This window comes from Petaurus breviceps, unplaced genomic scaffold, assembly GCF_028583685.1.
Source record: "Petaurus breviceps papuanus isolate PSGF00001 unplaced genomic scaffold, PetGlider_PUasm1.0 470, whole genome shotgun sequence".
NCBI classification, from domain to species: domain Eukaryota; kingdom Metazoa; phylum Chordata; class Mammalia; order Diprotodontia; family Petauridae; genus Petaurus; species Petaurus breviceps.
Window position 1 is genome coordinate 6,519,318 of NW_027186350.1, and position 10,069 is coordinate 6,529,386.

The window sequence follows — 10,069 nt, forward strand, 5'->3', positions numbered from 1 at the left end:
CATGGATAGGGTGTAATCTGTATAGTTGAAGGGAAGTTCCAAAGAGATGAAATCACTAATCTGTTTGAGTATTGATTTGCAACATAGATATTATGATATTTAATATCATTTATAATTATTTTTATTTCAAAAAAGCAAACAAGCAGGAGCCAAGCCAAGATGATGGAGTAGAAACAGGACTTCCCCATGGCTCCCACTTCCACCTCCTCCAATTCATGTAAAAAATGACTCTAAACAAACTTTGGAGCTACAGAACCCAAAAAATGACATAGAGAAGCTACACTCCCACTGAAGACAGCTGAGCAGGACAGCAGGAAGAGGCCAGCACAGCACTCTGGGAGCCAAGACCAGCCCCACATGAGCCCAAGGTTTTAGCCTCAGTGGGCCACAACCAGCCACTGGCTGGAGGGACTTCAGATCACCAGCAGCTGAAGTGGTTTCCAGAATTAACAACACATAGATGCTAAGGACAAAGTGAGAGGTCAGTGCAGTATAGACTTTGGGAACAGGGAGTTCGGGAGGGCGGTCTGGCCTTTGCCCCCTGGAGGGAGAAGCAGCTGAGTCATGGCAGCCGTGCAGCCTCCACCGAGTGGCTGCTTCAGAGCCCCTGTCCTGAAGCTTGTAGGGGGACCAAGTGACTGGTCTGAGGGGTAATTGCTCTTGCTTTAACCTGCTTAGATCTTGATCACTGTCTAGGGTGGAGGTCCTGGGGTACATGACCAGTTTGCCAGAGCTTGTGGAGGCTTCAAAGAGGGCAGCCAACTAATAGCTCCAGCAGCTGAAAAAACTCCAGAAATTTGGGACAAAGCTCTCCTCTCTGGTAACAGAGTTCTACTGTGTCAAAAAGCTCAAAAGACAAGTAATTGAGTGGCAACATGAACAAGCAAAAAAAGCAAAGCAAACACAGCAATCTGACTTTACACTCTTATTTTGGGGACAAAAAGGAGCAAAGCATGGAACAGGAGGAAGAAAATGAAGTCAGAACTCCTCCACCAAAAGCTTCCAAGAAAAATATGAGCTGGTTACAGGCCATAGAGGAGCTTAAGAAGGATTTTGAAAACCAAATAAGAGAAGTAGAGGAAAAATTGGGAAGAGAAATGAGAATGATGCAAGAAAATTATGAAAATAGAGTCAACAACTTGACTGAAGAAAATAACATCTTAAAAAATAGACTAACTCAAATGGCAAAAGAGGCTCAAAAAAGCAAATTAAGAAAAGATTGCCTCAAAAAGCTGAGTTTGCCAGATGGAAAAAGAATCTCAAAAGCTCACTGAAGAGAATCACTCCTTCAGAATTAGATTGGAGAAAATGGAAGCTAGTGACTTTATGAGAAATAAAGATACTATTTTTTAAGCAATTGGGGTTAAATAACTTTCTCAAGGTTACATGGCCAGTATATTTCTGGGTGTGGTGCTAAGTATCTGAGCCCAGATTCGATCCCCAGGTCATCCCAACTCTGGGGCCAGTGCTATTACTCACTGTGCTGCCTGGCCACCTGAAATCAAGATACTATTAAACAGATCCAAACAAATGAAAAAATAGAAGGAAATGTGAAATATCTCATTGGAAAACCCATTGACCTGGAAAATAGAGCCAGGAGAGATCATTTAAAAATTATTGGACTACCTGAAAGCCATGATCAAAAAAAGAACCTAGAAATCATCCTCCAAGAAATTCTCAAGGAAAATTGCCCTCATGTTTTAGAACCAGAGGGCAAAATAGAGGTTGAAAGAATCCACCAATCACCTCCTGAAAAAGATCCCAAAAACAAAACTCCTAGGAATATTATAGCCAGGTTCTGGAGTTCCCCGATCAAGGAGAAAATAATCCAAGCAGCCAGGAAGAAACAATTTTAATATTGTGGAAACACAATCAGGATAACACAGGATCTGGCAGCTTCTACACAGAGGGATCAAAGGACTTGAAATATGACATTCTGGAGGTCAAAAGAGCTGGGATTAAAATCAAGAATCACCTACCCATCAAATATATGTGTATATGTGTGTGTATACTATTATTAATACTATTTTACATGTAATTGGGAAATAAGATATACAGGCACTGAAGCATAGAGATCCACTGGAAAAGTCGAAAGGGATATGGGAGAAAATATGGGAGAGAGCAGATTGGAGGAGGGGATATCCTGTGGGACTGCTATTTTGGGGCAGTGGGTAGGGGAAAAACGGGGAGAAAATTTGTAACTCAAAATATGGTGGAAACGAATAATATAAATCAGAAGTTAATAAAGCATTAAAAAAAAAAAAAAGAATCACCTGCCCAGCAAAAATGAGTATCATGTTTCAGGGGAAAATATGGTCATTTGATATAATACAGGACTTTCAAGCATACATGATGAAAAAAACAGAGTTGAATAGAAAATTTGACATTCAGATACTGTGATAGTAATGGCAATTAAAGATTCCCCTGTATTGGCTTGGTTTTCAAATTGATTGTGTTAAAACCCAGAGCTTGTTAATCCCACCTGTGGGATGGACTTTTTGATGTGAAAAGAAAGTCCTGAACTGGGAGGAGCTGGTGACGTAGATTTGGAGAGATAAGAGAGAGGCGGAAGATCTTTTTGGAAGCAGCACCTCGTGGAGAGAGAGAGACTAAGAGAATTGCTGGTGGCCGCTTTGAATTGCCCTGGACTTTTGAGACCTGCCCCCTGAGCTGCCAAGGACTGAGGAGACATGGCTGTTTTGCTGGTACTTTGTCTGTCTGTTTTGATGTTGTTTTGCCAGATTTGTCCACTGGTGAAAGACAGTCCTTTTGTTGAAGAAGTCCTGGAACCTGGCTGTTCGCTAAGAAGCCCTGAGACTGTCCTGCAGACAGAGAGTGAATACTGTCCACTGGTGAGGGACAGTGCTGTTGTTGCAGGGATCTGGAGACTGTCCTGTAGACAGAATGAATACTGTCCACTGGTGAAGGACAGTGCTGTTGTTGCAGGGGTCTGGGAGCCTTTCTGTTGGTTCAGAAGCCCTGAAGAAGGATTTTCTTGTTGTATGTTTACAGAAATCCTGGGAGAGGGCTTTGCTAATGTGTTCAGGGGTTCTAGGACTGTTCTACAGACAGAGGATGAATTCATGAAGGGACTGGAAATGTATCTTATGGCCTTGCTAAGCCTTGTCTCCCCAGGAACTAAGATTGCTGAGAACTTGCCTCCTGTCAAGATGAAGAAAAGACCTCCATTTGGGTATTAAGTGCTGTGTTTAAACTTGATGTAACTCTGGGGTAGATTCAATTGTGATCCAGGGGTGGGGAACTTTTGACCTTATTGTGCTCTGTGATTGACAAATGAAGGTACTTTACTTATGTTTGGAAACTAATCTCCATTTGAGAAGAGGGGTTTTGTGGTGGACCAAATGAAGGTATAGCCTAGGGGTGGAGAAGTATTTAGAACAGGGACTTTGTAATTGATTGAATGATTGGAAGGTCCAGGGGTGGAGTAGTACTTGGAGATTATTTAATCACACTTAGTAAATGCTGTATTTTGAATGATGTCATGTTTTAATCTTCTCTGTTCTTGGTTGGTCACTGAATAAAATGGAGAGCACCTATGCTGGTATTCTGAACCTTGGAAAGTTGCCTTTGCTTGGCATTACATTACAGATACAAGAAGCAAGAGAAACATGAGAAGGTAAACAGGGAAAAGAAATCATAAGGAACTTCTCAAAGTTGAACTGTTTATATTCCTACGTGGAAAAACAATAATTGTAACTGATGAAACTTTTCTCAGTATTATAATAGTTGAAGGGAATAGAAATGTATACATATATATGTATGTATGGATACATACATATATATGTCTACATAAGAGGGTATATTGGTGGATGAATACATATGTGAATGTGTGTATATATGTGTACAGGTATACATAGACAAAGGGCACAGGACCAATTGAATAGGGAGGGATGATACTTAAAAGGTGAAATTAAGATGTGAGAGAGGAATAAAATGAGAGGAGATGGGGAGGGACAGAATGGGGTAAATTATCTTATATAGAAGAGGTAAGGGAAAACTGTTACAATGGAAGGGAAGAACAGAAAGGCGAAAGGGAATGAGTCAACCTTATTCTCATTGAATTTGGCTTAGGGAGGGAATGACATACACACTAAATAGGGTATCTCACCCTACAGGAGAATAGAAGGGAAGAGGATGAGAGGGGGGATGATGGAAGGGAGAGCAGGCTGGGGGGGAGGGAAGTTGGAAGCACACACTTTTGAAAAGGGACAGGATCAAAGTAGAGAGTAGAACAAGTGGGGGGTGGTTTAGGATGGAGGGAAATATAGTCAGTCTTTCACAGTATATCCACTGTGGAAATGTTTTGCATAGCTACACATGTACAACCCATAATGAATTGCCTATCTTCCAAGTAAGGTTGGGTAAGGAGGGAGGAAGGGAAAGAATCTGGAATTCAAAGTTTTAAAATCAAATGTTTAAAAGTGTATATAGATTATTATTATTATTATTATTATTATTATTTTACATGCAACTGGGAAATAAGAGACACAGGCACTGGGGCATAGAGATCCACCATGCCCTACTGGAAAGTCAGAAGGAGGATAGAGTAAAATATGGGAGAGAGCAGATTAGGGGAGGGGATATTCAATGGGATCGCTGTTTTGGGGCGGTGGATAGGGGGAAAATGGAGAGAAAATTTTTAACTCAGAATCTTGTGGAAATGAATGATGTAAACTAAAAATAAACAAAAAAATTAATTTAAAAAAAAAGCAAATAAGCTAATCAGACATTTTTAAAAGCAATATTAATGCTGGAGTATAGTGAAAACCACCAGAATAGGAGGAGATAGAAGAGAAATTTAGGAAACAGATCACAAGTTTAACTAGAACAGAGCTAAGATTGACATCAATTTTTCAGATATCTTATAGAATAGAATTCTCTCTCTCTCTTTCTGTGTGTGTGTGTGTATGTGTGTGTGTGTGTGTGTGTTTCTCTCTCTCTTTCTTGTTTTCAATAACTGGAGGAAACAATGAGTGAATTTCTATTCTAGAATTAGTTCGCACCAACAAAGAAGAATCAATTGCTGGAATGGAAATTCTGAGAAGCGAGAGACAGTAGTAATCACTTCATCTTATTAAAGTTAGTGATGGAAAAGGAGAAGAAAAACTGACATGCACCCTATATAAAGGATTTCAAAAGGTTCAGAGAAAGGATAAGTAGGATCCCATGGACTAAAATGATGCAGGAAAAGCCACCCCAAGAGGGATAGGAAGCTCTCTAGATGAAACTCTAAAGAGGACAAAAGAGGAAGAGGAGAAGGAAAAAAGGGAGCAGTTCTCTCAAAAGAATTGTGTGGCTACATAGGGAATTCTTTAACTTAGTTTTGTTTTTCAAAAAGATATACAGAAGCTGTTAGTAAAGTCATACAAATTAATAATCAATTTATTAATTAAGCTACCTGATAATCAAAGTGGTATCTCTCGATAAACAAAGATAAAACAATGGAGATCACTGAATGCTTAAATACTTTTCAAAAAGAGAGCACCCTTGACAGATAAACATCAACCCTAATTAGTGGACAACTAATGAGGGGGTAAGACATTAATGAGGAGGTGGGCTAAAAATCCTCTGTTCCTCCTGCTGAAAACATAGTTCAATCATGAGACTCAACTACCTCCAGCAATCTGGACAAGTTGATCCATCTCTACACAGACCACTCTGGTAGGTTTTCTCCTTCATAAGCTGGGTTACCCTAAGCTCCAGTGGAAGGGTATAATGACATAGGCTTATCTCCTGGAAGGGCAAGAATTCACCTAGATTAGATTCTGTTTACACTCTAAACAGAAGCAAGATTTTCCAGCTGGGAAGGGTCTTGCCCAAGATCATAGAAGATGTACCCAGAGGATTTGGACAATCTCATCTATCAGCAATATTCTTCAAACACCAACTGACTTCCCTACAGGGATTGGTCCCTGAATGAGGAAATAAAGAGAAAAAAATCTTAATCTTAATTTAATATTGGTTATTAATATAATAGAAAATAATAATTTCTTTCAGTAGAAAACACATTCCACTGGCAACCAATTAGTGCCAAGTACTGAACTAGGTCCTAGGAATCAAAAGAAAAAATTAAGTAGTCCTTTCATTCAAGGATCCTTTTTTTTCAGGCTAGATAATGGGTACATACATAAGTGTATAATAAATAAATACAAGGTAATGTGAGAGTGGAGAAATTAGCAGTTGGGAAGATCAGAAAAATGCCACAGGTAGTATGAGGCATTTAAGCAAAATTTTGAAGGAAACTGAAGAGTCTAAAAAGTAGATGTGAGGAAGGGGTGAATTCCAGGCATGGGAGACAATCACCTGTACAAAAACAATGGAACAGGGTATGGAATATCATTAGGACACTTCAGTTTTAGTCCTAGCTCTCCCACGAAATATCTGTGTAGCCTTAAACAAATCAAATAACAAGTCTAAGTTGTAATCATCTGGCCATACACATGCTTGCAAAAAAAAAAAAAAGTTTATTAATAATACCATGTGGTATTTTCCCAGTACTGCAAAATTCATAGCTTAACTAAAATATGAGAGTTTAATATGAAGAAAGTTATTAATTAAATACATCATAAATAAACAAAAAGTCCCAGTCTGTGGATTTTCATAGACTATGCCACAGAGAGGGTATGTCCTTCAAAGCCAAAAAGACTTTGAGAATGGGTTAGCTGACAGATTTATATGTCTCTTTTAAGAAAAGCAATCTAGCTAAGCTCAGATAGACATGTTACCAGGTTGGTGGTAGGATGACAAATTTTTTAGCTATTGAAACTCTCAAAATCTATCTACTAAGTTGTCGAGCAGTTTTATCATATTTCAATAGAAAGGTGACCCACAAATGATGAAACCAAAGATTCTCCCAGTCTTGATGTATTAAGAAATAGATGTCTCCCAAATTCCATTTGATCATATGAATCAATGTAGACCTTTAAAAAAATCTAATGTTAATTCCTTTTTTTATTGAAAAATAGGACAAGGAGAATTTTTCCTCAGCAAAATAAAATGCCCACACAAAACCAAGAGCCAGCATTATATAAAATTGAGAAACATTAGACATATCCCTGATTTTAAAAAGCAGTCACAAAAGTGTCCACTTTCACCACTTCTATTTGACATAATATTGGAAATGCTAGCAAATGCAGTGAGTCTAGGGAAGATAATAGAGGGATTAACATTTGGAAATGAAGAGGTCAAAATACCATTATTTTCAGATGACATAATGGTATATCTTAAAAAAACCAATCATCTCAATGACAAAAAAAAAATACAGTCAGTGAGTGAATGAGTTTAGTGATATGGTAGGAGACAAAATAAACCCACAAAACCATTTGTATATACTATATTTTCTATTTTATTTAATTTTTGGTCTAGTCATATAATTTTTTCCTCTGTAGGGAATTCTCACATGAAAACTCCTTCCACTGATACAGATTGGTAATTTTTCTATAATTTATAGCACTGAGAGGGTAGGTGACTTGCCAGTGGTCACACAGAATAGCTGTGGGACAGGATGTGAACCCAGCTTTCTGACTCCAAGATCAGACTTCTGGCCACTAAACAATGCTCATTAAATAAATCATTCTCATTAAATAAATGTGGTCTGGGAAAAAATGTTTAACAATATGGTAAAAAAAAAATGCCATGATTAATTCCAGCCAGATTATAGGCAAAAAATTTAAAACAGAATAGCATAGAGTCCATCAGTTCTAAGCTCCAGCTGCTAATGAAAGGCAGTGAATACATGCTAGGCTTTAAACATCCCAAAAATAATCAGACAGGACAGAGTAAATTGTTCATCAACAACTGTCCTGTGTTACAGAAATCAGATCGAAGCAGCTAGATGGTGCAGTTAATAGAGCACCAACCCTGGAGTCAGGAAGACCTGAGTTCAGATCTGGCCTCTGACACATGTGACCTTGGGCAAGTCACTTAACCCCAATTGCCCTGCCTTCCCCCTTCCAAAAAGAGAAAAAAAATCAGATCAAGTACTGTGCTATGTTGGTCAGAACTGGCATAGGTCAGTAAAGTAGCAACAACATTTAATTGAAGAACTAGAGTGTCTACACTGGCTATTATTAATCCAGATGAGTCTGATTTCATTAGAAGCATGCCAGAATAGGCCAGTGAAAAATAAACTGTACAATAAACTGGCCAAGGCTTGCTAAAAAAAAAAAAGTCAAAGGCAGTGAAGATGCCTTACACAAGGACCTTCTTTATCCTCCAGGTGGTTAATGCTGTCCCTCCCAAAATCACTTTGATTTGCTTTATATATAATTTGCATTTGCTTCATTTGTACCCACCCACCCCCAGGACATGTAAATTCCTCGTGGGAAGAAATGATTGGCTTTTTGTTCTGTTATATCATTAGCACCTACAATAGCGCCTTCCATGTAAATATTGTTGGTGAGTTATTTCAGTCACGTCCAACCACATTTGGGGTTTTCCTAGCAAAGATACTGGAGTGTTTTGTCATTTGCTTCTCCAGCTCATCTTACAGATGAGGAACTGAGGCAAACAAGGTTAAGTGACTTGGCCAGGGTCACACAGCTAGGAAGAGTCTAAGGCCAGATTTGAACTCATGAAGATGAGTCTGATTCCAAGCCCAGAATGCTATCAGCTGCACCACCTAGCTTGCTCTTCCACATAGTAGATGATTGGAAAATATGTGTTGAATTTAAATGAACTGAGAGAAAATAAATAAATGAATGAACTGAGAGGCTACATTACATAGTTGAAAAAAGAATTCAAATTTGAAGTCAGAGGCCCTGTTTCAAAAATCCACCTCTGTCAATTACATCTGTAAGTTTTCTCCTTGCTCTCTGCTGCCTTTTCTAGACTTTTGACACCATTACTCAGCAACCTCTCCTCCTTTTAAGTTCATTCAAATTAAAATTTCCTCCTTATTCAAATTACATAGGTGGCTACCCCCAAGACATTGTCTCTCCTTTCTCAAGGAGTTCAGCAACTGATTTCCTATCTTCCTCCCCTCCCCAGTTCCTTTCTTTATAGTAGAGTTAGTTTAAATATCCATAATTGTTTCCCTATCTTACTTCCCATGATAACTATCCTAAGCCTTCTCTTCTCTTCTCAAATCTCCCACATCTTCCGCTTCCCTGTGCTCTCAACTCTCACCAAGATGTACCAAGAAAATGGAGGTCTTTGCCATGAGTTCCCTCTTCTTTCCTTCTTTTCATTTCAAAACTCCTTGGCATTATCCAGTATTCCTGTATATGTCCCCTTCTCTCTACTCGTAGAGTCACCAACCTAGTTCAGGCCCTCATCTCCTCTCACCTGGACTATTTTAATAAAGTGTCAATGTCATCTGCCCCCCTCACCCCAACTGAATTTTTCCCATGTATCAGCCTGCCTTAGCTATAGTTCTGCCTTCCTGGGCTCTCTAAGAGGAACTAGAAAGCCTAGTCCAGAATCCCCATAAGGAACGATTAATCAGCTCTGTCTAGATTTCCCTCTTCCAGGCCATATTGGGAGCTGTCTTTTGGGAAATAATAATTAGTCTTTATATAGCCCTTCAAAATTTGCAAAACATTTATGTATATTTCTCATTTGATCCTAATTTGAACCCTATAAGAAAGATTTATTTTACTTTATTATATATTATTATATTTTATTACATTATATTATATTATTATACTATATTATGTTATATTAATTGCTTTTTATTATATATGTTATATTGCTATATTTATTGTTATATTTTATTTATATATTATATTGTTATACTGTTATATTCATTATATATTATTATATTTATTTTATTATTATCTCCAAATAAGGAAACTGAGACAGAGAGAGGTTGCCCAGGGTCACACAGCTAAGAAGTAATTGAGGTAGGATTCAAACTCAGATCTTCCTGATTCCAAATCTAGCACTCAGTCATGCCACCTAGTTGACATAAGTAACAAAATATAGACCGGGTTCCACTCACAGAAATGTGCTTGGGAAAGGTGAATTCATTGATTCAATGCCTACTGAACCTTTTTCATCCATCTCTCTCTCTCTCTCTCTCTCTCTCTCTCTCTCTCTCTCTCTCTCT